We start from the raw sequence: 26,436 nt of genomic DNA, 5'->3' as shown, positions 1-26,436 counted from the left end.
GCTGTTCAATCCCTAAATATTTAGGTCCCAGTATCTTTAATTGACTGAAGATACATCTCTGGTTTATTCATTGCAAGTTGCAAGAGTATAAAATGTTCGGTTATACCCGAACTTAGCTCTTCCTTACTTGTTTATTACTATTTTTAAAACAGAGGCTGAGAGGCTATACAATAAATATAGTATAGATAAATATAGTATAATTGATAAACAAATCGTTTTAATGCCTGCCTTTCGAGGTGTTAAAGTATATTGCTTTTTCTTATATTTTGCTAAGGAATTCGCTAAAAATAATTATTTAATACCCATTAAATATCCACTGAAATATTTCAAATATGTCAGAAGGTAGACACATATTTTAATCCCGCTCAACTTCTTTTCCGAATCCTCTTCTTAAGCTCTTCAACGTAAGGAATATTCGTAATCTGAACAAATTTGACTCGGACTGGGAAAAATAGAAATGCGCTCCAAAATTGAGCCGAAAGCGAAAATACACAAGACAATGCCTTTCTTAGATTACTGTGATATGTTTTACCATGAATTCGTTCCAGAGAGTCAAACGGTCAGAAGTTTGGTATACCTCATATATCTTAGCAGTTTTGAGGCGTTTTGTGTAGGAAACAAACGACCGGATTGGTGGGCAGAAAATATCTGTCAGTGTATTCGATGGATTTGGAGCTTCGAGGAGCATCTCATGAGTCCATTGAAGCCATTAAAAGTCATTCACTGAAGCTTTCAGTCTCAAGATTTCTGTAATTTGCCAATACCTCCATTTAACTGCGATTTTAACCGACGAACTCATAGGAATGTGTACAAACTATATTGCTAATGGATTGGAATACTTCCCTTTTAAAAAAAGATATTTTCAAGGAATCATAAATCCTCTGCAATCTACCCTTTGGAAAATAACAGAATACATTCTTAGCGAGTGCATTATGACAAGGATTGATTAGTGATTACACTGGATATAGAAAGCTTAAAAAGTTCTAGCCTAATCGATTAATGATCCATATTATCATGTTGTACAGCATCTACTCAATCGGAAACTAATTTTGTAGTTCTAAATCAATATAAAAAGCTTTCAAGAATACTTAAAACTACCGCTTTATAACTTTTTCCGAAATTCCATCTAACAAAACAGAGTCTCCTGTTGCTCCCTCCCCTGGGACGTCATTTCCGCAGCGATGGAGTGGCTAATATCGATAAGAATAACGTCGAAAGACGCGAGTATATTTAAAAAGAACGTTTATGGACAAGTGGAACGGGATACCAGGCCATAACACCCGTACACGGCTTTTGAAAAATTTAGTTCCACCCGCTAAAGCTCAAAAAATTCCAAAAAATATGTAATGAATATTGTTATCTTTCGACTTCATTCACCGAGTCATGCCATTACTTCGTATACAAATAATAAAATCCCTCTCCAAGCAGTGTTAATTAATTTCACCTACACCTTTGATGCGTCGTTTATTTTACACTACATCTCCAACGCCCGCCTACTCCTTCGGTCCTGCGCTCACTTCACCGACTCCAAAAGCCAACAACATGTGCTGACACAGTCACTGCCCCCTATTTGCTCATGAAATACGATTAAACTAACAATGCGCCCACATTAACATAAAATGGACGGCAGCTACATGACAACAAAGACGATGACGACAAAGCCGTTCGTTGCCGACTCCTGGTCGTTGGTAACCACGGAATGCCAAGCGTGGTTCACATAATAACAAACAATATACATATTTGTTTGTACGCTACAACGGATAAGTATTTAACCTGTAGAATGTAGGGAGGATTTGTAAATGAGAAAATAGTTACAATTTGATTCGTTTGGAAGTGCTGGATTCAGCGAGATCTTTTAAGGTGTGTCGTCAAAGTTTTAGAATACTACTGTACTACTGCTACTACTGGGGGCACTGTAAGTGGATATCACCTCTCTCTCGCTCCCTTTTTTTGACAGCGAGGTCTAAAATTTTGTGTCATACGAGAGTTTTTTAGAGATTTCGTTGTCGGTCCTTAGTCTTCTTTCACTAGCTTTTCTGGGGTTTATCCTTAAACCTAATCGACATATACCATCTGATCAAATTTGACTCGGACTGAAATTTTTATCATGGGGGGAAAAATTTACAATTTGTTTCCTTAAAATTCTGTGCTTCCGGTTACGGAATCATTAAAAATCTTTCAGAAGTCATGGAAATTTGCTTCACGCGTGTCGTCTATCCAACTCTGTTAATGATGATAACAACGAAAAACTTAAATAAGCAGTGGTTGCAAATCTTCATACTGGAATCAGATAGCAGAAGATCTCAATACTTTTAATGTGTCGACTCAACACATTAATATTAGTAGTGTGAAGCGTGTCTATGATAGACCCGTACAAAAAGTCTTATCTTTTGCCTGTTGAGATACGGCCAACAGTGAAAAATATTGTTGATAATCGTATATTTGCTTAATAAAATTCAGGAAATGCCTAGGCAGGGCACTAAGAAAACAATGGAGCATCTTTTGTTCACTTGTCTCGCATTGGTAAAGCTACGCTGTAAGCATCTGAGGTCCTTACAGTATGATACACTGGAGGAGGTAGCGACAGTGATGTCATAGAGTCTGTTAAATTGCAGGCATCCTAAACGATGACTACTGCTCTTGGACTTAGCAAGTAAGCTCCATCTGGTATCGCAAAGGACCAAACTGGTCTATGTGTGGTTATTGGACCTACCAGATTTACCTAATCTAACCTATTTGCTTATTCGATGGAATGATCTAGAATATCACATTATTTATAAAAAAATGGAGCTTTAGTTCAGCGCTCAGTCCACAGCTTTTCCAGGAACCATCCACCACACTCCAGCGCTCATCCTGAAACAGTCAAATTTACGACTGGGTAACTACTCGTACACATTACAATTATATCTTGTAAGTGTGTATGATAAATAATCTAAGTAGTAACGTAATTTTTTGTTTACTATCTTTTCGACTACAAATACAACACGCCGCTGCGCTGGTGCAGCCCAACAAACGCCCCACTTGCACTCACACCAATGTGCGCTTGAAGAGGTTTCTTGCAACGAAGCCACCATACGAACAATCACAACATTAACCACAACAACAAGAACAACAACAATGGCAACTACAGTGGCTGGTAAAATGCCTACTTTTTTACAAACAACAAACACTTAACTTAATCATTTCTACATTTACGCTTAAAGCGCGCTTGGTATGTGGAAAAACTGGGTACGAGTATGACTTTGCTCAATATACATGTGTATGTAGGTAGATAACTATACATGTATGAATGTATGTATGTATGAAAGCTGCGGAAACGGGTTCTGGCACTGAAAAGCCAAAGAACACGCCACAAACCGTGCCGTGGAATCAACGGACCCCGCTGGCATTTTGTGGAGCTTCGCGCCGACTCCACGACTATGCCGAGTCCGCATGGTGTGTAAGTGTGTTATTGTTATGCGTACGAAACGTAAACGTGGCGTAAGCACAACAACGCCACTATTGTTTTTGTTGTTGTTGGGTAGTAGTAAATGCGCGTGTGTATGCAGGTGAAGGGAAGTGAAGGGCGGTGAGTGATGGAATGCGGTGAGGCATTACAGTGTGGCATGCTGTTTTGGTGGCAATAAAATGGCCTTGAACAAAAGAAGAAGAAAACGAGGAAGAGTATAGTTCAGTAGCTGGAAATAATAACACGTAAGTGCGTTTGAAGTGGAGCTTACTTACAACGTAGCATACAGGGTAATTATTTCGATTAGGTTAAGTAAGTAAGTAATAAATTAACTAAAGTGGGTGGAGGTTGCACGTAACGTCAGACTATTTATTTGTTAAGCGTTGACATCAAGTGTGTTTAGGGCCACAATAATATCAAAAATATATTGAATTAATCGTTTAGGGTGGAGACAGTGTTTAGCTGGAATATTCTGACCTCTATGCCGCAGTCGCACTACTTCGCTATGACGCTGATTACAAATATACACTGAAGGGAAGAATGAGGAAGCACCCTGTTGCCAACGGCTTCTATTAAAAGAATTGGCAAACATGTCAGCTTCTCGAAACTCATTTCACCAGTGATAGTAATTTTGTGTTTTGTCTCCAACATTTGACTTAATTTATTAAGGGACTTCCGAAAGTAACGGTATATACAAAATGAAAGATTATAAAAAACACTTTTGGTGAGATCGGTTTCTACAATATTTGAAAATTATTAGGCTCATTTCATCAATTTCATCCGTTTGGAGCCTAGTCGGTTCTCCAATGTCTGCCTGCGTTCTGGCATTGGACCGTTCGGTCTGCAGTGAGCTCAGCAAGCGTTGATCAACAACCAGAACTTGTGCGACTGCGAGATGCTTCTGTCCCAGAGTGAACCGTAAGAGTTCATCTGAACTACTAAAAGTAAAATTACACTTGCTCAGCAGCTCTTTATGAGCTAGGTGAAATCATCTTATCACGACGATCATTCTCAACGTTTACCAGACTGAGTTTGAAATATCTCGGTAGACACACCTTTGTCAAATCTAGCGAATTTGCTGGAATTGGTATTAACCATATTAAATTAAATTTTTGGTAAGCACAAAATGATTTGTCGATCGATGAGGATCTGGTGATCAACCCTAAGGGTAAGACAAACGATCATTTTCTCTCCAAAATCGATGGATCACCCCTACGATCTGGCCTAACCTAACCGGGAGTCGTCACCAGTAGTGATGCGTTTGATGAATATAGAATCCTCAGCTGTTTTGTTATATCCAAAACATTAAACAACATTGTATTGAGTCGATCCATATGGGACGTTGGGATTCTCAGGATGATTTTGAAGCGCTGTTTCTTAACGTCTTTACATCGGGATGGATGGATCTCGAAAAATACAGATTTTCGATGACTTCGATGATTGACGGCCTTATATGTTTTGTGCCACTAAAGTAGTTGGGTTCGTGATAAATTAGACTCCACTAAACACTACAGTAACATTTTTAACAAATTCGTAGCTGTGACTCAATTGGAAACTCAAATTTCAAGAAAATTTGTTCTTCAATACAATTTTTTCTATGGTAGACGTAACAAACCGGCATAAAAAAGGTTATACCAGTTTGACTCAGTTATATGGTCTAGTCCGGGTCAAATTTGATCAGATAATAAGATGGTAAGATTTCAGAGGCTTAAAAGGATTATACTTTTTTGCTTCAGTTATATAAACCAGTCCGGGTCAAATTTGATCACTTGGTAATTTTTCACGTAACCCTAACCGTGATTTGGATGCATGATGCATGTATGACAGTCACCTATCTTGAAACAGGTGTCAATACTAATAATACTGTCAGAACGTAAATGCAATGTAAGTTCACTCTTGCCAATAAGCCTTCTTTGGGTAGAAGTGGTCAATCGAGAAGCAACCCCTCTCTCGACGAAAAACATAATACATTGAAGAATGAAGTTTCTCATCTTATGGATATATAATATCTGGTTTTTATACGGATATGTACTCCTAATAGTTATTACGTACAGAAAAGTTGGCGATGAGATCTTGGAGGTGTGCTTGAGACTTACTTGCCATAGATTTAACAAAAAAGGATGAAAAAAGGGATATATTACTGAAACTTTCTTCAAACTTTTGTCATAAATTCATAAATTGTAGAATGTTATCCCCCTCTTCTTTTATTGTCTATTATGTGATTTTGAAATTTTTCTGCCTTACCCTGTATGCACACATGCGATAAAGAATGCTTACATATCCTGACCAATAAACAAAAACCCCACCAAAAAAGCACAAACGAAGCAAGTGAAAGATGAAAACAAACAACTTCTACAAAATAAATGCATGCCAACAACTGGCAAGTATTTACAACAATTCGCCTCACACACGCGAGTGCTTTCACGCTCTCGGCCGCATGCTTGCTCTCTTTTATGCTCAACAAATTCACACAGTTGCTACTCAACGAATTTTCTTGGCCGTCGTCAGGTTAGCCTTGCCTGTGGGCTGGCTGTTGTTGTTGTTATTGTTGTTGCTGCTTCTGCTTCTGATTGGAGTATTCAGCTGCACAGAACCGGTCTATTTTTAGCCAAAAGCCATGGCTAATCAGTGTAACTTTTAATGTTTGTCTGGAAGTGTCCGGGCTCTGCGCTGCCAACTAACGACGCAGCGCACATACAATACGTTTTTACATTACAATAAAAGCGTGGCACAATATGGTTATACGTTTTATTATTAATGTATGTATGTATATGTGTGTTTTTGTAGTAATAAGTATATGTATGTACGAGTATGGCGTTAAATTTGTTTACGCTGCGTAGTTTGAAGTTTTGGTAATAATAATTACTTTTTTTTACTAGCAAGGCACAGCAGCAACAACAATAACAATAACAGACTGTTAGATATATATATACATGTTTATAGTATAAATTTATAAGGAATTAAAAAAAAAATTAGGAAGAATTTTAAAATTAAGAAAAAATTGTAGCATAATAAATTTATAAAAATAAAAAAAAACTTAAAAAAATTTAAAGAAAATAAAAAATAGAAAGAATTTAAAAATAAATTTGGTAACATAATATATTAAATTAAAAAAAAATTTAAGCATTTAAAAATTCAAAAAATATTAATTAGGTAGCAAAATAAAGTTTTAACCTCTAATAAAAAATTTATAAAATAAATTTAAAGAAAATTAAAAAAAAGATTGTTTAAAAAATATACTTATATACATATATGTATTATAATATACATAGCATTAAAATAATAATTTTTTTTAATTAAAAATTAAAAAATTTAGAAAAAAATGGAAATAATTTTAAAATTAAAAAAAAAAATTTAAATTAAAAAAATTCTTTTGTAGCATAATAAAAGTTTAACCTTTATAAAAAATAATAAAATAAATTTGAAGCAAATTAAAATGAAAATTAGAAAAATTTTAAATATTAAAAATTTAATTTGGTAGCATAAAAAATTGTTGACATTTATAAAAATTAATAAAATTAATTTAAAGTAAATAAAAAAATAGAAAAGTTTTAAAAATTAAAAATTAAAATTAAAAAAACTAATTTGGTAGAATAATTTTCACCTTTATAAAAAAATTAATAAAATAAATTTAAAGTAAATTAAAAAAAATTAGAAAAATTAAACTAAAAATTAAAATTAAAAAAATGTTAATTTGGTAGCATAATAAAATTTTAAAAATTAATAAAAAAATTTAAAGAAAATTAAAAAAATGGAAATAATACAAGAATAGGTAGCATAACAAAATAACAACCACTTATTGCAAAAAAAATAATCGGCGAAACAAGCGCCGCCTGCGTTTTACATTTATACATACTTAGTACATGTGTTGAATGCCACTCATACGCCCCGCCGTCACTCGCTTGCACAAGCTATGTGCAAGAAGTCGCTGTGTTGGCGTTAGAATTATGCAAATTGTTGTTGTTGCGCTTCATGTCATATTTTATGCGAATTATTATTCTGAAGTCAAAATTTTAATTTTTATTTGTTTTACTTTTTTTTAATTTTATTTTTTTTTTAATTTTAAAGTTATAATTTTAATTTTCGTTCCTTATTTATTTTTTTTAATCAGTTTTTTTTTTATTTTGTATTATTGTTTTTTTAATTCATTTTAATATAATATTTTTTCCTTCATAACTTCTTTTATATTTACTGTAAGTTTTACAATATTTTTTAATTTATTTATTTTAATTTCAATATTTTTTGTATTTATTTTTGATTTTCTGCAATTTTTAGCGCTGCAATTTATTTTAATTTATAACTTTTTTTTATATTTTTTGCCTGCCGCAATTTTTCGAAATACAAAATCGGTAAGCGAAATTGAAAACGGCATGGCACACAATTTGTATACATTTACACATTTATTTATACGCAATAAACACTTCAATTTGTTATGCAATCTAAGCGCTTTCAATGCGAGCGACCGGCCATCCATCAGGCAATCATTTGCTATGAGTGTGTTTTTTCTTAAAAAAATTGAATACAAAAAAATTAAACACAATTTTTTTGCTGTTCTTTTTTGCCTTTTTTCTGCTTTGTGTGAATTCAATATGATTTATTTTTTGTTTTCATATTTTCGATCGGCTTTCTTGTCCGCCTAACCGCGTTTTCAACGCTTTGCACGTTCTTATTGTATTACTTTGCATTCATTTATACGCTTTATACAGTTTTATTGAGTTTTCATTGTATTTTTATTTTTTTTTTCAAGATTTTTGCCTTTATTCAGCTTTTGCTTCATTCTTAACGTCCACGCTGTGTGTCCGCATATTTTATACAATTTTTCTGTTTATAGCCTTTTTATTGCATTTTTTAATTCTCGCAATTTTCGGTTTTATTTTTTAATTTTGTTTTTTTCAAATTTTTTTTTTTAATTTTGTTTTATGTGCTTTCTGCTTCTGTTTTTGTTTATTTTCTGCTACTTTGCATTTTTGCAAATCAACCACACACACACACACACACACTAGCTCAATTGCTGTCGGCAACAACACGCTGAATATCGTTATAATTCGCATCCGTCGTGGCTGACGCCGCCACCGCTAACATGTTTGCTGTGTCGTTGTGTCTGTTGATTTTTGTTGTGCGCGCCTCCACACGTCACGTCACGTTGTGCCGGACAATATGATTGCCACTGGAATTGAGATTCGTGCGCTGCGAACTGGCGAATGCGGCCACTTAAGTCCACTTATGAGTGCGTGTTTGTGTGTCTGTCTGTCGTAGTACAAAGTCGCACAATACAACAGTCGGCTGCTTTGTCTGAATGTTCGTCCGTCCGTCCGTTAGCCACTGCCTGCCAGCGTTGCCTCAATGGAGTTCTTTATTTATTTATTTTATTGGTGACTGCCAAATGCGGTGAATAATGTTATTATTAATGCTAGTGGCGTTCGTGTTGTTGCTATTATTATTATTATTATTATTTGTTGTTGTTGTTTTCTTTATTGTAATTGTTGCTGGCGTTTTTGTTGTCATTGTCGCTGGTTTTCATTTTCATTTGCGTATCCACGAAATAATTTCTGCTGAGCAATCAGCAATCACACACGAGCATGACTCCGAACGAGCTGGCCGACCGAGATGAAAACATGCGCGCCGCCTTACAACATCCACGGCGCGTAGACTTCTGAATTGAAGCGAAATGAATTCGCACTCGCTGGCGATAGCAACTCGATGGCTGCCTCTTGGCAGTTGGTGTGCGCCCTACTAGTCCCTACCAACGGGCCATAGACTGTGGCGCGTGTGAGGGGCGCAGTTATAAATACTTGATTACACACGTACAAGTAGTGGCAGTCAGCGACTCCCCACAGCCTAAGCCTTCTAGGCAGTGCGCGAGAATGACGTTCGACTGGACGAACTTGGTAAACGAGGTGGCACCTCGCTGGCGTAACCGAATCCGTCCGACCAAACAAGGCATACAAAGTCTTCGAAGGCATATTATTTTTGTTGTTACTTTTTCGCAAACACACAAACAGCAACAAAAAATGTGTAAATGTGCACAAAAACAACAATACTCAATTTCTATCGCAGTTATCAACAAAGCAGCGTCGGTGTGCGTAAACTTGTATGCGCGCGTGTGTGTGTGTGCATGTGTAGGCGTTGGGCGGTTCGAACCGACTCACAGTGGCTGGAGCATCCAATAATGGAGCGGTACAGGCCACAATATGCGACGTATTTCAAGAAAAATATTAGCTACTTGTTACGTAAATGCAGCTCACCCCTCGCCACGCCGATTAGATTACATGAAAGGATAACGGCATATCATGCACATGCCATAGTTACATACGTCTGTGTCTATATGTGTGTAGGAGTGTAAATATGCAATCGATATAAAGAGTAAATAAAGGTTGAATCTATTTTTGTTGGTAATATAACCTCAAGGGCAGATTTGGGCACCACACGTGGTTGCTTAACGGTACATTGAGTTTTGCTTGTGAAAGGAGAGAGTGATAAAGGTGTTTAGTAGCATTGAGGAAAAACCGGCAGTGATAAACTTTGGACTGTAGGGATGGATCCTCCGTGTGTTAACTCGAACTGCCGAAAAAAATTTCTAATCAAGATAAATGTTTTTCGGCAGTTCGAGTTCGAGTTCGAGTAATGTAGTCCAGATTTTTTTTTCTGTTGGTAAGCAAAAAACTACAATCAAAGCTTTATTACTTCACTGAAATGATTAATATTCTACAGAAAGATGCGAAATCCTACAGGTCCTTCTTTGGAGTGTCTTCCAAGAACGTGTTCCAGAAAACACAAGGAAGGTTGGCGTGGTTGTAGGAACACCAAAGAGCACTCCCAAAATAATTTTGATGAAGGCTGCCAAGTTGGCAGTAACTAGCGAATATAAGTTCGAATCTTCCTAACTACCGTGGGAACGATCGTGGACGGTGCAGTTTAGCTTTGACTTCCTTTAACCGTTTCGTGCCAAATGTTCTAGGGATTTTGCTGTAATAATTCCGATTTTATGTGGTCGTCGTTTGTTTTCAAAGGCTATTGTCTGCTGTAATCTCATCACATTGTTTTAAACGAATACACGGATTTTGGGGATCATTAGCATAATCGGTTTTGGGAACTAAGCGGTGATTGGCCTTTTGCATCCAAGCCTAAATTCGGAGTTGACGGTATCGCCAGAAACTCAACCGTAGTGAAAGAGGGTTACCGCGGGTAGGTGAGACTGACATTTAGAAGGGGTAGGCTATATTTTCGCATCACCAATCTAAGCACTTTGAAAAATGTAAATACTACACATCGCCAGTGTCTTGGATCTATGCCGATAGAAATAGACGATCAATCGGCCGAATATAGTGGCATAGGTGAGCCAAAGCCGAAAAAACCACGTCAGAGCAGATTAAAATTCAAGGTGATGTTGCCAGTTGTCTTCGTTTATCGAAGTGTAGTGCACTTCGAACTCCTTCCGGTCAGCCAAACTGTGGAAAAGGAATACTACTTGAGTATTATGCGTCGTGGAAGCTTTTCGTAAAAAGAGACCGGAATTATGGGCCGACAACTCTTGGTTTTTGCGTCATGATAATGCATCCTCGCATACTGCATTAAATCTTTTTGAGTTTTTCGCCAAATTTTCAACCAATATCGTGCAGCCACCACCACCATATTCGCCTGATTTAGCTCCGCATGACTTCTGGCTATTCCGCAAACTCAAAAGATCACTCCGGAGAAACCGTTTTGATTCAACTGAAGATATTAAACGTGAATCGCTCGCGCCTTGAAGGCCAATCCGGAAATTGACTTTAACAACTGCTTCGAGGATTGGAAAAAAAGTGGGCACATATGTAGCGGGATTATTATACTTTGAAGCGGACGACGTATGTAGATTTGAAGAATAAACTACGAATCTATAGTCTATATAGTTTAAAGTTCCATGGATGCGAGTACATTAAAGTCGAAAGCTAGGTATTGTCCTTTTGTAATTGGTTAAACCATGGCGAATAATATAGTAAAATGTTCATAGACTATATTTGCTACTTTGTTACATATCGCACCGTACTACGGATCACATTCATGCCTTCCTTGTGAAGCTGCTTGGTCGACAGTTGTTCCGGAACTGAAAGTCATTCCATCTCCAGAAATTTATGAAAATCAATGCATACAAGTACAAAAATAACAAATCAATTCAATGGTGAAAAAGTTTCCATCAGCATGTGGGTACATTTAGGGCAAATCAACGCTGTCATATGACAACCGCTTTGAAATCACATGCCGACCGTATACAAAGTGCGCCAATATGTGTGACCTCCAGCTGATTTCTATGGAGACCAACTTCACTTTTGTTGCTATTTGTTTTTGCTGCCTTTTTCGCTCTTTTTGCATACAATTACTACGGAACTGATTTGCGCATGCCTCACGAATGCTTAAAATCTTTGTTGCTTTTGCCTTGTCGTCTGCAAATACTTTTCCATCGAGCTTTTGTTGCTTTGAGCATTTCATTCGTTTCCTTTCGGAATGTTTATTTATTTCCTCTTCAGTTTTGTTGTTGATGTGATTGTTGTTTTGCTATTGTTTTTGTTGCTGCGAAAGCTTTTACTATTTTTACACACGACCACGCGCCATCGCGTGGTCCTGGATGACAGCTTCGACACTTCTGAATGGGCCTTGGTCACCCACACACACTTATGTATGTACTATCTATATATAGCATAGTTTTGTGCGCCATGCGCCACACGGTGGCAAAGCCATGCCATTTTTGATTGAAATAAAAACGAAACAGAAATACGAAGTTCACTCGAGGTTCGCAGGGCGCTGCCGGGAAGTGCGGCTTTTGATGACTGGCACGTGGCACACAACAGTAGTCAAAGGCAAACGAAAATTTCATTCAGTCATACAACAAAAACGTAAAAAAACAAAAAAAAAAAGGGGAAATAATAAAGAGTATGAGAGTAGGGAAAACAACCAAAACAAAGCGAAATAACTTTGAGATGACAATTCGATAAGCACGCACACACACAATTTAAGGTCACCCAGTGACAAAAACAATTCCACGAATTTTTAGACCAGATCTTCGATTGCCTAAAAGTTGTTTGTTTACCAGATGACTTACATAAGTTTCGATAACCCACGGAAAGTTTTTCATAAATAAATATAAGTATAATATATATTGACACATCAACCGGTAAATATGTTTTGTAAGAAATACTTTTCAGTTTTTAGCGTGTAGCAATCCCACTTCGGGTAGCCAAATATATTAGTAATATTATATTCGGTTGCACCGAAGCAAAAAAGTCCTTCACAAAAAAAGCTTTCCATACAAGAACTTGATTTTCATTGCTTTGTTTCTATGACAGCTATATGGTATACTTAGTGGTCCGATATCCGCGACAAATAACCTGAATCTTAGGGAGTCAAGAGTTTCATATAAATATCTCAAAAACTAAGGGCCAAGCGACAAGCAGAGCTCCATTCCTTTGGCTTCTCAAAATACTGATTTTTTTCATAAATATTACCACTTTTTCAAATAGTACTAATTGTCAGGATCTCCCAAAATTTCTAAAGCTTATTTGTTTTGTTTAGAGAAGAATATGGGTAGATATTGGCATTGAAGGGCACAAATATCTTACTAGAAAATAAAAAAATTTAAACTTATAGATAAAAGAGTCATCTGACGGCCACCGTTCTGTGTGAAATATCAGACCTTCGATTTGAGGGAAAAAACTTGTAAAGCGGTTGGAAGAACTTTTTAGTATCCTTTAGCTTTCAGTTGACAATAGGGAGTTTTTCAAAATTATAACAGATCGACCCAGATATACATATATATAATTGACATCCGATTAGTATGTATGTATATATGCCGAATATTGTTATTTATCCATTGGCAGGTTGATTGAAAAAGGAGGCTCATGAGCGCCCGACCACCAGCTGCCGCACTTAGGAAATCATTGTGCTCCCAGGTGGTAACCAATTTAAGTCTTATTCAGCAACTAAGTAAATTTGGAAAAAACTGATTCTTTTCACAGCAACTGCCCAATGTCTCTTAAGTTGGAGTATTGGGAGCCGTACAATATGTCTTCTCTTCCCGCTGAAGGCTGGGCATTCGATTAGATAATGTTACAGACGCTCCTCATTCTCCGCGCATACGCTGCATTTCGCTGAATATACTTTTCTCATTTTCTGTAAGTGGGGTCTTAAGGGCAAGTGCCCTGTGAAGGATCTATTGTTTCAAACAAATCTTGAAGAATCAAAATGGTCTGGCGCTAACGGAATTGTGCCTTCAGCTGTCCTCGAGAGGACCAGCTCGTCTGCCTTATCATTTCCATCTATTTTATATGAAGAAGCTGAATGAACTGATGCTTAGAAGAATTTTGTCTTTGATTTTTTATTTCCTAGTATTCCTATATGACCGAATACTGATATTAACCGAGTTACCTACTAAAAGTCTAGTTACTGCCTGCTTGCATAACCTAACACAATAAGACTTAGTATTGACGCTACAAAAAGCCTTAATTGCCGCTTGGCTATGCAATAGAATGGTTCTGTTTCACCCTTTGATTCGTCAGTGAATATGTAGATTTCGCAATAAGAACTGTTGATCACAAAACCATTGGTTTAATCTTCTCTACTTGGGAATGAAATAGATATGCTTAGTTATTCGTGGATCTGTCTTACTCAGTATAATACAATGCCCATAATGAAGTCTGATTGGCTCCAATGGCCTAAAATCATAAGCCGACTGACCGTAAGCATTGCCTCATATGTTAAGGATAACCTCCAGATCTTTAATTGACGTGATTTTCATTTCGTGTTTCAACTTTTGGACTTTTTCGATAATTCCATTCACCATACCACTGCACCATACGTTAGTATTGTGCGGATGACAGCTGTATAATAGACCAAGTGGTGTCGTAAAACCCACTTTGGGATAATAGCACTTCTGCAGGAGTTACAGATTCGAAAGACTTTGAAAACCTTGCTCTTCAGATCCACAGTATGTGAATGGAGATATATGTATAATTTGCTTAATTCCTGTAGCCTACGGATTCATACCTTCACTATTTATGGTTTGGTTCATCCATGAATTTGTTTCGGAAGGACAGACAATCAATGAAGAGTTTTATTTGGCCGTAATGAGCTCTTTGCGTGAGAACATCCGTCGAGGATGGCCGTAATTGTGGAAAAAACAATTCATGGATTTTACACGGTGATAATGCACCATCAAACCGAGATAGTGACCGAATTTAAAGCCAAAAACGCAATGAATACCATCCATCAGCCATTGTATTCATCAGATTTGGCCCCCATGTGATTTTTCCTTGTTTCCCGAACTGAAATTTATGCTCCGTGGAACCCATTTACAGTCGATCGAAGAGATAAAACAAAATTCGCTGAAGGCCATCCCAAAAAGTGCTTATGAAAAGTGTTTTCGGAAAAACCGTTGGCATAAGCGTATTACATCTGTCAAAGATTGCTTTGAAGGCGACTAAATATATATTGATGAAAAACTAAATATTTTGCGTTTTATTTACAATTTTGGGGAACTTTTTTGACAGTATCAGTTCGAAAAATAAAGTTAAAAATTTTAAGTGGCTGTATTTCCAAAACGTTTACTCGGATCAACTTGAAACCTTGGAACAACAATCTAAAGATAATGTGGAATTAAATAATGCAATAAAAAAATTTTTTTGAAGCCGCCAAACCTATGTAACTCTTTATTCGATTCATCATTTCGACAAAAAATAAGCATATTGAAAAACAATTGCCTACAATTAGGCGAAACGGCAATAGAAAGCTCAAATTTCAGCAAATTCCCATACTTAACATGGTGATAATAAATATTTAATAGTGTAGCTCTTAACAAAAAATATAATTTTCTAATTCCTAAAAAGTGAAAAAATAAATATAATTTATACAAAGATAATAAACGAAAACAGAGCAAACCCTCTTAACTTTCTCATTTAGCAATATAACGATATAGAAATCCTTGGTACAACAATACATAGCGATTTGTTTTTTCCATAAAAACATTATTATTTTGTTATTTTTCTCTTTCACTGTAAGCAAATTCACGTCCACTATTAAAATTTAACACAAATTTCAGTCTTCCGCTCGTCTATTTACAAATACCTCCTAAATCGACTTACTATAAGTATGTGTGTAATACACAGCGTGTGTATTCACATACATATGAATATAAGTATGTATATATTTTTTATTAAGCTGCGATAAACGAGCATATTTTTGGCACCTGTGCGATATGCTCCAATGAGTGCGTCTGTTAGTGGCTGCAAATTAAACAACTTTGATAATTCACATGATGGGCTCAAATACATACACACACACACTCATTCGCATATGCTAACAAAATCTATAAAAGTTGATGAATAAACACAAGGGTGTGTTTTATTTGTTCGTAATTTATGATACCAATGTGTATATATGCATTAGGGTGGTACATACACGGAGCGAAAATTATTTAAAGATTGCCAGAACCACAAGCTCTACATCGATATTTTTCTTCGAAGGGTTGTATAATTTTAAGATAGCCTTTAACAAAATCTCTGATAGTGCTATTGGGTAATTAACCGGTTATTTAACCGATGGCTGGTTTGCAGTGGTTATATAAATGATCAGCATGACGAGACTGGATTAGAAACTTTTGGGTGAAATCCTAGACCTGGAGAACTTCGTGATCAATTTTAGTTAGATTTGATAAATAAGGTTACCCAACCATTCCTATTCCTACCGAACACTGTGGAAATGATCAGAATCGGACTGCAAACACGCCTACCAACAACTACAACCGCAGCGTTGGTTCTGCTTTCTACAGGCTGGATAAGTAATGGAAGCATATGAGTCTGGTAGTGAACGAGGGCAAGACGAAATATCTTCTGTCATCAAACAAACAGTCGTCGCACTCGCGGCTTGGCTCCCACGTCACTGTTGACAGTCATAACTTCGAAGTCGTAGATAATTTCGTCTATCTTGGAACCAGCATTAACACCAACAACAACGTTAGTCTCAAAATCCAACGCAGAATAATTCTTGCCAACAGGTGCTACTTCGGACTGATTGGCAATTGAGAAGTAAAGTCCTTTCTGGACGAACAAAGGCCAAACTCATGAGTCACTCACGATCCCCGTCCTGCTATATGGTGCAGAGCTAAAGACGATGATAAGTCTGATGAGTCGGTATTACGAGTTTCCGACAGAAAGGTTCTGCAGAAGATTTATGGTGCTTTGCGCATTGGCAACGGCGAATATCGCTTTCGATGGAACGTATGAGATATATGATGACAGTGACATAGTTCAGCGAATTAAGAGACGGCGCCTACGCTGGCTAAGTCATGTCGTCCGAATAAATGAAAACACACCAGCTCTCACAGTATTCGACACAGTACCTGTCTGGGTAAGCAGAGGAAGAGAAAGACTTCCACTTCCTTGGAAAGGCCAGGTGGAGAAGGACCTAGCTACACTTGGATTCTCCAATTGCCACCAAACAGCGAAAAGGAAGTACGACTGGCACGCTGTTGTGAAGAAGATGTTTTCCAGGTTTTGATTCTTGCAAGCTAGCACAGAGAGTATAAAATGTTCGGACCGGCATTTAGCTCTTCCTTACTTGGTTTTTTTAGCAATGTCACACATTTCAATATTTTTTTTAATGTAATTTTTTTCTCGTAAAATACGGTCCACCCTAATAAAAGCCATAAACAATTAACGCAAAATTGTTGTGCAAATCGCGTGCGAATGTCTGTTATGAAGTGACAAAAATAGATGTACAATAACAAAACAAACAAAAATTAACGCGAAACCGCAAATAATTCTACGCAAAGCTTTACATACAAACACACATTATTATTAAAATTTTATTTCAAAAAATCAAATAGTAGCACCTATGAGTATGAATCGGTACATAGTACATATACTAAAAGCCTGTATGTACATACACACATATGTACATATATGAAACGGCAATACCAAGCAGTCAGGAAAATAAATAAATCTCAATGGTTCTTCGGCAATACCGCAGACCCGCAGACAGGCCCGTAGTTTTGGCTTTCTCCTGTGCTTTTCTTTAAATTTTTCCATTATTTTTTGTTTTGAAAATAGATCGTTCAAATAAACTTATACGCAAAGTTGTACATACAAATATAGCCGACAATCACGCTCAACACTGCGACTCTGTGCTCTGGCATCCACTTTTTTCCGTTTATTGAATATTTTCGTTTTTGCCGTATTTTTGCGTCTGATTTCGTTTTAATGCTTTTGCAAGAGTTCTATTTATAAAACAATGAGATCACTGCGGAGATTTTTTCCTAATGCAGTTGCCGACATCCACACACATACACACATATACATAGATATGTATCTATATATGTAAATGCCTGCGTGCTGAAACTGTGGGTACTTTGAGCTGCGCCAGCATTGCCAAAGGAAGACAATTGAAATTTGGTTTATGTTTTTTCTAATTCTCATTGCACAAATGGTACATATGGGCGTGTGTGTGTGTGTGTATATTTACATATTTATAACTTTGTGCGCATACTTAAAGGGTATTAGAATAGGTATGTAACACTTTGAGTCAGTATTTCGTTGTCAGCTGTCAGTTGTCAGTTTTTAGGTTTCGTCATTCTCAGATTTTGAGTATTAGACGTGATTTTAACTGTCAACTGGTATGTTCTATAAGTCTTAAGCCACCACCAAATATTTGATGATTTTCACCAACGAGCAACATTCAAATCTCCAACATTGTCTGCCGAGAGTCGTAAGACTTAAAAAAAAAACATACATTACTGAAAACTCAACTAGAACCTGAGTCCAGTAGAAGGATATTGCATACCACTAAGCCCTACGGGAGCAACCGAACAAGAAGCTTCTCTGAAGACCGAGAACCAAATCGACAAAATATGAGGACCTTCAGGTCACTCTTTTCGTAGTGGAAAAACAAACCAAAGCTTTTAGCTTAAATCAGTTCCCAGTTTATAATTATTTTCTTTCTGTTTATATTTGCATTTTTCAATTTTGCTGTATTTTCTATTTAAAACTCTTTTAATTTGAGACGACTTCTCAGTTAAGTCATTCGCAACTAATAAAAACTTGTCTTTGTTGGATCATTTGACTTGAACTTCGGTAATTTAGTATAGATAACTCCACCAAAAAGGAAAAGCTTCTTCAAACATTCGCCAATTATTGGAAAACCCTGAGATGCCTTGGACTAGAGACTAAATTTTGCGATATCTTCAATATCGCGGTACCGATATCGAATGAAGCAGAAGAAGATCTTCATATTGCAAACTTTGTGGAGACAAAAGTTAAAAAAAATATCAAACATTCTCTGAATATTAAAAAACCTTGAAATGCCTTGGACTAGAGAATAAATTTTAGGATATCTTCAGTATCGGTGTCCTAACTCGGTCAAATCGGAAGAAGGTCTTCGTATTGTAAGCTTTTTTGAGGCAAAATTCACAAACCGACAGCGTTAATGTTGGCTTATCCACTTTTATCAGACCCATCTGAGATTCTTCTACCGGTCTTAGACCAAGTATCTTCTGGTTAGCCAAACAACATCCGTTTGAAGGCTAAAGTAAGAAGGCGAAAAATCACTCCCCAGGGCTATGCGCTGGGTATGAGACCCCCATGATATGAATAAAACAGCCGCGGATGAGAATGCCCCCTATTGACGACTATCTGAGATCCATACTTGCATAACTATAAGCACCCCATTATGGATTTATTCCAATTCGAGCTTTACAACTCCAGAGTACATTTTTTAACTGAATTTTATTACTGAAGGCAGTGGGCCGTTGTTCATGAAGCTTTCTAAAAGCTCATTCGTTCGAAAGATAATCACGGCAAGCTGCTGGATACCCCATTTGTCAATCTTTTTAATAAAAAAAGAGGAAAATGGCAACTTCAGCTGCATCGAAGCTACAATCCTCTTAACAGGGGCTCGAAAATTTTGATCGACTGTTCTTGTTGTTGTAACGGTTATCTAGACACAGTTAGGATAGTAAGCTTCAGATAAGTTGTCATCGACGTCATCCAATGGTAGCCTCATTAAACGTGCTGTTTCGACGGGTTGGACCATAGGGAGAGGGGTGTCAGATGTGTAGGGTTAGCTTGTCATGCAAAGAGTGTTAGTGTCATGCGGGTACTCGTTGCAAGCTGCAATAGGTCAGATTGTATGGCAGTTATATGCTATAGTAGTCCGATCTAAACAATTTATTCGGAGGTTCAAGCATTGGCTTGAAAAGATATCCCTTCAAACATAAGACTTTTCCGACAGATGAGGACTTCTTGGATAGATCAGTTTACATGAGTGCAAATTTTCAGAGCGATTCCGAAAAATGAGGGACTTCTTCGAATGGATGACGGACGTCAAATCAGATCGATTTCTCAAAAAATAAGGACTAGTTCGCGGATATAAAGACAGACGGACTGACAGACGTGGCTAAATCGACTCAATTCTTCACGCTGATCATTTATATAAATATATTTTATACGGTCTCTGAAATTTACTTATGGGTATTGCAAACTTCGTAGTATGTAAACTTAATAAGCCCTGTTCAGTGTATAAATATTGATACATCGAGAAGATCTGATAACTTTTAAAACAAGCTGAAAATGGCATATCCTCAACAGAAACCCGCCTATTTTATAAAAAGGTTACCACGCTTAAAGGAACACCCTTTAAAAGTGTTCATACAACATATGTACATACATATATATATAAGTATGTATCACTGGCATATATTGTGCACGGGAAAACTCGGGTTCGGGAAGGTGAATCGAGGCTGTGCATGATTATGTGTGGGCAGAGCCAAGCGGCACGTAATCTAAATATGTATGATTTGGTTATTGCGCGAGCACAAATAAATAAATATGTGCATACATTTTATATACATATACATACATATGCCTCTATGTACATATGTGAGTGTGTATTTATTGTGTATTAATAAGTATTTGTGGTTTATAATTGATTGAGGCGGCTTGGAGGCGCCTGCCTGCAAACACTAAACTCGGCAACTAGCTGAGTAATTATTTTTATTATCAATTATTCCATTTTATTTTTGCTTTGTTTTGAATTTTCACTTAGTTGTATTAATCGTAACAATTCCAAGCTGTTTCCAAGTGCAAGCTGCGAGCTCTGTGCAATCGGGTCAACTAAGGGGGCTTTTGTAATCTAAATGCTTGCTATGTCTGTATTTGTAGTTGTATATATTAAGTCCAGTACGTCTAATTTAAAACTTAATAAGCTAGGTTATTTCTAAATGCATAATAACAACAATTTCAGAAAACTACCGCAACGGCTTTGGTGGGAAGTGCATGAAATGCAATTAGAAGTATTTTGTGGAATAATTGTTAATCTGTAGAAATTTTGAAATTTATTGGCAGAGTGGCTTAGGACTTTAATGTAATTTTAAGTATGTACCGAAAAAAACTCTCAGTGCACTTGGTCTGCATATTTCATGTTAAGCCGCTTTATCAGATATGTTATTGTATTGTTGTTATTTGTTTTTAGAGTAACATTATATGGAACTTGGTTATATTCGTACTCCATTTGTGAATATTTAAAGAGACTTTACTATAAGTAAACCATAAACCAAATTTCATTCAAATTTGCCGAGGGGTTTGCAATACACATATGAATCTATAGATGAGTGTGGATCAGGTATATTTCAATTTTACATACTTGTTAGCTTAGAGTTGGCATAAATTATGTTTAAAAGTTTACAGTGCATTCAGCGAGGACTAAACCCTTTCGAAAACAAAAAATTATGTCGAGGGAAATGCCTTCATATATCGACCAGATGAATGTCAAGACTTATTTGAGTTGATCGCTACATGAACTCTACTGCCAACGCGTTTGACTACAAAATCTACGCAAAACATTCGAAAGGCGCAAAAAATTTTATTCCCGGCTTCAAAGTGGTCACCAGTTGCAGTAATGGTTTTATGGGGAGTCTCCTGCAGAGTGTTTTAGTTGGCATGGTAAAGCAGTTAGCAAAAACCACCCAACAGTGGCTTTAAAGCAATATTCCTGGTTTCAGAGGTGCAGATGACGGGACGTCTGGAAGTTCAGATTTGAATGGATTGGCCTATAGTTTGTGATCAAAATTGGAGACCGTAGCTTGTTGAATACCAAACAGAAATTTGGAGAGTCTCAAAAACTTGCTGGTTTGAACAGCCCCGTCAATACTAATAGAAATAGTATGTGCTGCTGTTGATCAATAGCCGAATCGTTTAAGGGCTTGTAGGAAACAAAGGGCGACCAATATAGTACGTATTATTAAATAAAACTAACTTTGATAAAAAATATTTATGATTTCATTTTTATTTTCATCAGAATATTGAAAACTCACACACCGCTTTGATTTGATGGTATTCTTAGAGAAAATAATTCCTTAAACAGCAGAAAACTTTTAATAAAATTCTTTTTAGAGCAGACCAAATCTGATTTTGCACGAAAAAAGTGCTGATCTTGGCTTGGAAAATGTGCAGCCTCCTGGGCGGCCAAAGGATTTTGAAGAGTAGGAACTGGAGGCATTATTCGATGGAGATTGTTGCCAAACACAATAAAAGCAGGCAGAATATTTGGGAGTCCCTCGAGTAGCCATTTAAAAAAAATTATAGGATAGGATATAGCATATCAAAAATATGATTAATTTTTGGCCGCCAAGCCGACTAGATTGATTTGGTGAAAATATCTCGCCAAAAGTCTCGTCCGTACAAGGTCTTTAGGTTTATCGGTTAGTTTGTCGATATAGGGTTTCGATAATTGGGTAGCTTCTTCATGACGACTTTAAAATTTCAAATTGATATCTCAAAAGCTAAGGGACTGGTTGACATACGTGTACAAAGACGAACGGACATTTGTATAGTTATAAATTCTATAGGGTCAATAATGTTTCTGTTTGTGTGTTACAAACATCGTCGCAAAATTAATATACCCTGGTCAGGGTGTTCCTTTTGACTGATTCCCAAAGCTTACTGAAATTATGGAGGGAACACTTCTCCCACAATCTGCACCAACTACCGTGGGATAAGCCTCCTCAGCATCGCATCGCGCAAGGTTCTATCGAGCGTACTGATTGGAGGTTATCATTGTGGCTTTAAGCCTGGAAAATCAACAATCGACCAGATACTCGTATTCACTATGCGCCAAATCTTGGAAAAAAGCTGCTTTCGCCAGCATGAAAAGGAGGTGCCTTTATGTCGCTATACTTGAATTTGGTATCCCCGCAAAACTAATACGGCTGTGTAAACAGACGTTGAGCAATCCGTCAGGATCGGGAAGGACTTGTCCGAGCCGTACGATACCTAACAAAATTTCAGACAAGGCGACCCCTTATCAAGGGACTTTTTTAATCCTCTCCTGGAGAAAATAATTCGAGCTGCAGAACGTAATCGAGTTGGTACAATCTTCTATAAGAGTTTACAGCTCTTGGCGTAGGCCGATGATATGGTTCAAAGGTATGGACGATGACAGCAACTGATGAGTCGGTAAAAATGTATGGTCCTTTACGCATTGGTAACGCCGAATACCGCTGTCGATGGAACGATGAACTGTACGGGATGCACGACGCCAATGACATAGTTCAGCAAATTAACAGCCAGTGGCTACGCTGGCTACGTCATGTTGGCCGAATGGGCGAAAACATTCCAGCTCTGAGAGTATTCGACGCAGTATCCGTGGAAGTAAAGGAAGAGGAAATCTTCAACTCGGTTTGAAAGACCAGGTGGAGAAGAACCTGGCTATACTTGGGATCTCGAATAGATGTTAAACACCGAAAAGGAAGAACAACCGGCGCGCTGTTGTAAACTCGGCTATAACCGCGTAAGCGGTATCTACGCCAATAAAAGAGAAAAAGACAGCAACGGTGTTGCCTTCACTATGCGGTAAAGTCACTGACTTGTCAAATTGCTCAAATGGTATTGCATTTACACCGTGATACCGTTAATTGCTGATTTAAGTGAATTTCTTGCTGAGCCAGCTAAACTCAATCTAACCTAAATACATTTGTCACATACTACAAGGAATTTTGCACAACACTTTGTACTACATTATCTATATGTATATGTATATGTATATGTAAATATGTAGGCAATCTTGTTTATGGAAAAATTTTCGAAAATAATTTTTGCTTATAAATTATTAAATAAAAAGACTCAAAGTCTCAAATGAACTTGTTAAGTGTACGATTTCCAATGCAATCTAAAACCGGCGCGATCATTGACAGACGGACGTAAGAGAGTGTGTACAAATGCATGATTGCAAATATTATTATAAACTTACATACAGGCAGACATACGTGCAAGTAGAGCGAAAGACCGGCCGGCCGGCTGGCCAGACAGTACAAAACAAAACAGACGCTTTGTGTGACTTAATGTGCGGCGTAGGTGTGTGTGTGTGTGTATGTGTGATTGCAAACATTTGTAAGCAAATGCCACCATATTTATAAACGCTGATATAAATGCAACTGTTTGTAGGTATGTATGTGCGGGCATTTGCATGTCATTATAGTACACTTGTAAGCATTGGCAAATATCAGCTTGTGTATGTGTGTGTGTGTTTGTATGTCGCTGCGCTAACAAATCTTGCGCGTAACGTTCAACGCGTTTCGCATTCTTGACATTTGTCTGCGCGCCTACCACAAATCACAAACACACATACGCGTGACGTGTGTGTGTGTATGTGCGCGCATGGTTCCCCCACAACCAACTGACGCTGTAGGAGCGCTTACCCAACAACACTGAACAGCGCCTATCAGCCATATAGTTGGGTTTTTTCGTCGTCGCGGTTTTTTTTTTTTAATTTCATTTCAGTCGCTGTGCTGCGCCTCAGGACATCGAAATACTCGGAAATCTATTTTTAAAGCCAACGAACATACAACAAATATACAAATCAAGCAAAAACCGAAAGCAATATGTGCGCGTACAATACGATTGTGTATACGCGAGCGCCAATAAAAACAACAATATAAGCTACAACAACAATTACAAAAACAACAATAAAAACAACAAGAAACGCCAGCTATTAAAAATACTCGCATAAAATAAATAAGCATTTCAACGGGCTACTGAGCGCGTTCTGGCCGCGAACGCTAGCGCTGGCGTTGTCTCAGCTATGGCCGCTTCATCAAATTGCTGTTGTTGTTATGCCGGTTTGAATTGTATAGCTTTTATTATTGTTTTTGTTGTTATACCATACTATTTATTGCATGTAAAAGAGCTTACTCACACGATTTTCCATGTTCGACGACTTCTCCATCCATCCGCATGTGTGCCTGTATGCAGCTGGTTGTGTATGTGTGCGTGTGTGTGTGTAAAATGACAACAATGCTTAATCGGCGAATTATAATGAGTATAAATATTATTCAGTTGACAACAATAACACACAGCACATAGAACAACAACAACAAACGCGTTGGTGTTGGCGATAAGAATGGTTATGATGACAATGGCTTCTGGCGGTGACTGCGGCAGTGCTTTTTTGTTTTTGTTGTTGGTGTTTTTTTACACACTAACGTCAATATCAATCGACGATTATATTTGGTGGCTTTTGGTGGTCGCTCAACACACTCAACTAACCGGCGCGTACAAGCGTGCTACTATTGATCGCGCTGATAGCGTTCATACGCACCCGAATACGCCAACGCTTGTAGTATGGTCCTGCGCTTGACGCTGGTATGTTACAAACAATTTACGCATAGACCACAATATGGTTGTTATGGCGTTGACGTCAAGCACGTATAAGGCGCGCACGTAATTGCACACGCGTTTGCTATCGTTGAGCCAAAGTACTGGACAATGGCGATCGCGACGCGTCAATTGGTGGAGTGATTGCTGGCGTTAGTATTTGCAATAACTAGCGCGCTCTCTTCAGCGTTGACCGACTGCTGTGCGCGCTACCTTAATTAATAAAGAGTACACATAGATGCACCATATAGGGAGGGAAAGCGCGAGAGCGCGCGGGGTTGGCGCACGCGCTTAAGCACACAAGCGTACTGTGGGAGCCGCGATCGTTGATGTGTTGCTTGTCGCCCGCCGCGCGATTTGCAAACGCGTCGCTCGTCAAACACTTTCAATATTTTTATGGTGTTGTGTGGTTTTTTTTCGAATCTAAATTTGCTTTGCGTGTTTTGTGAGAATTATTATAATTAATGGTTAACACATTTGCACTGCGACAACAAAGGCACCGCGTTATATGTAAATTTTGCAACGTTTTCGCACTTCGTGTTGAGAATTTTTTTTTAAACTAGCGGTGCGTCACATCGAATACGCCTTAGTATATACATATGTACATATATGAAGTACGCGTTTAACAAATATTGAAAGCATTTTCTAATTAAACCACATTACTATATATGCGATTGGTGCGCGCGTCCCAGCAGCGTCCGTGTTCGTTGTTTTACTATGCAGCTACTATTGTATATATGGAAAATAACAAATCACAATTAAATAATTTACTTCGATTAGATTGCGCTCATATGGCAGCAGCTCACTCACAGCACGACATTATCGCTGGGAGCTTTCGACCAAACTGAGGCGCGCGCCCACAGTTTGCTAGTGACGCGTACGGCTTGCGCTCGGGCTCGTGCTCCACATGAGCCGCCAGCGGAGCATGTGTGCTAGTAGTCGTGGTCGCGGCAGCCGAACTCGCGCCGGTTTCATGCTCATTAAACGAATACATTTGCCCCAGTCTAGGTGCGCACACACACGTATAAAAATGTGGTTATGTTGTGTGAGCAGACCAATGCGTTGGCGTCACCCGCGGCATGAGTTAGCGCGTTGCCGTTGTTGCTCAAAAAAGAGTTCTGCGCTGCTCCATAGTGACATGTTGAACATGCTACAATTCATAGAAAAGGGTTGTGGCGGCATTTTCTCTGCCTCGGATTTTTATTCAAAGCAGCCATTGAAGTTAATTGGGTTCATCGTTGAGTAAACTAATTTTTTGTTCCAATAAGAAATAAATTTGAAAATATTCATTAATAATATTAAAATTAAATATTTCTTCAG

The 26,436-nt window shown here is 37.6% G+C and overlaps 1 protein-coding gene across 3 annotated transcripts in view; it reads right to left on the bottom strand.

Annotated features, from left to right (window-relative positions):
- The window catches only part of LOC105222391 (ataxin-1), a 42,297-nt gene extending 16,309 nt beyond the window's left edge, over positions 1 to 25,988 (bottom strand). The window contains exon 1 of one of the 3 annotated variants that reach the window (XM_049455492.1): positions 24,659 to 25,988. The gene's annotated coding sequence lies outside the window, so the exon portion shown is untranslated. Of the gene's footprint in view, positions 1 to 7,292; positions 7,460 to 24,658 lie in introns of those variants that run through there. The other 2 variants (XM_049455493.1, XM_049455494.1) reach the window with 2 other exon arrangements.
- Between the last annotated feature and the right edge of the window lie 448 nt (positions 25,989 to 26,436).

The sequence above is a fragment of the Bactrocera dorsalis genome, chromosome 4 (genome assembly GCF_023373825.1).
Source record: "Bactrocera dorsalis isolate Fly_Bdor chromosome 4, ASM2337382v1, whole genome shotgun sequence".
In the NCBI taxonomy this organism is placed as follows: Eukaryota; Metazoa; Arthropoda; class Insecta; order Diptera; family Tephritidae; genus Bactrocera; species Bactrocera dorsalis.
Note: the sequence above shows the minus strand (reverse complement) of the source record. Positions and strands in the feature narration are given on the sequence as shown.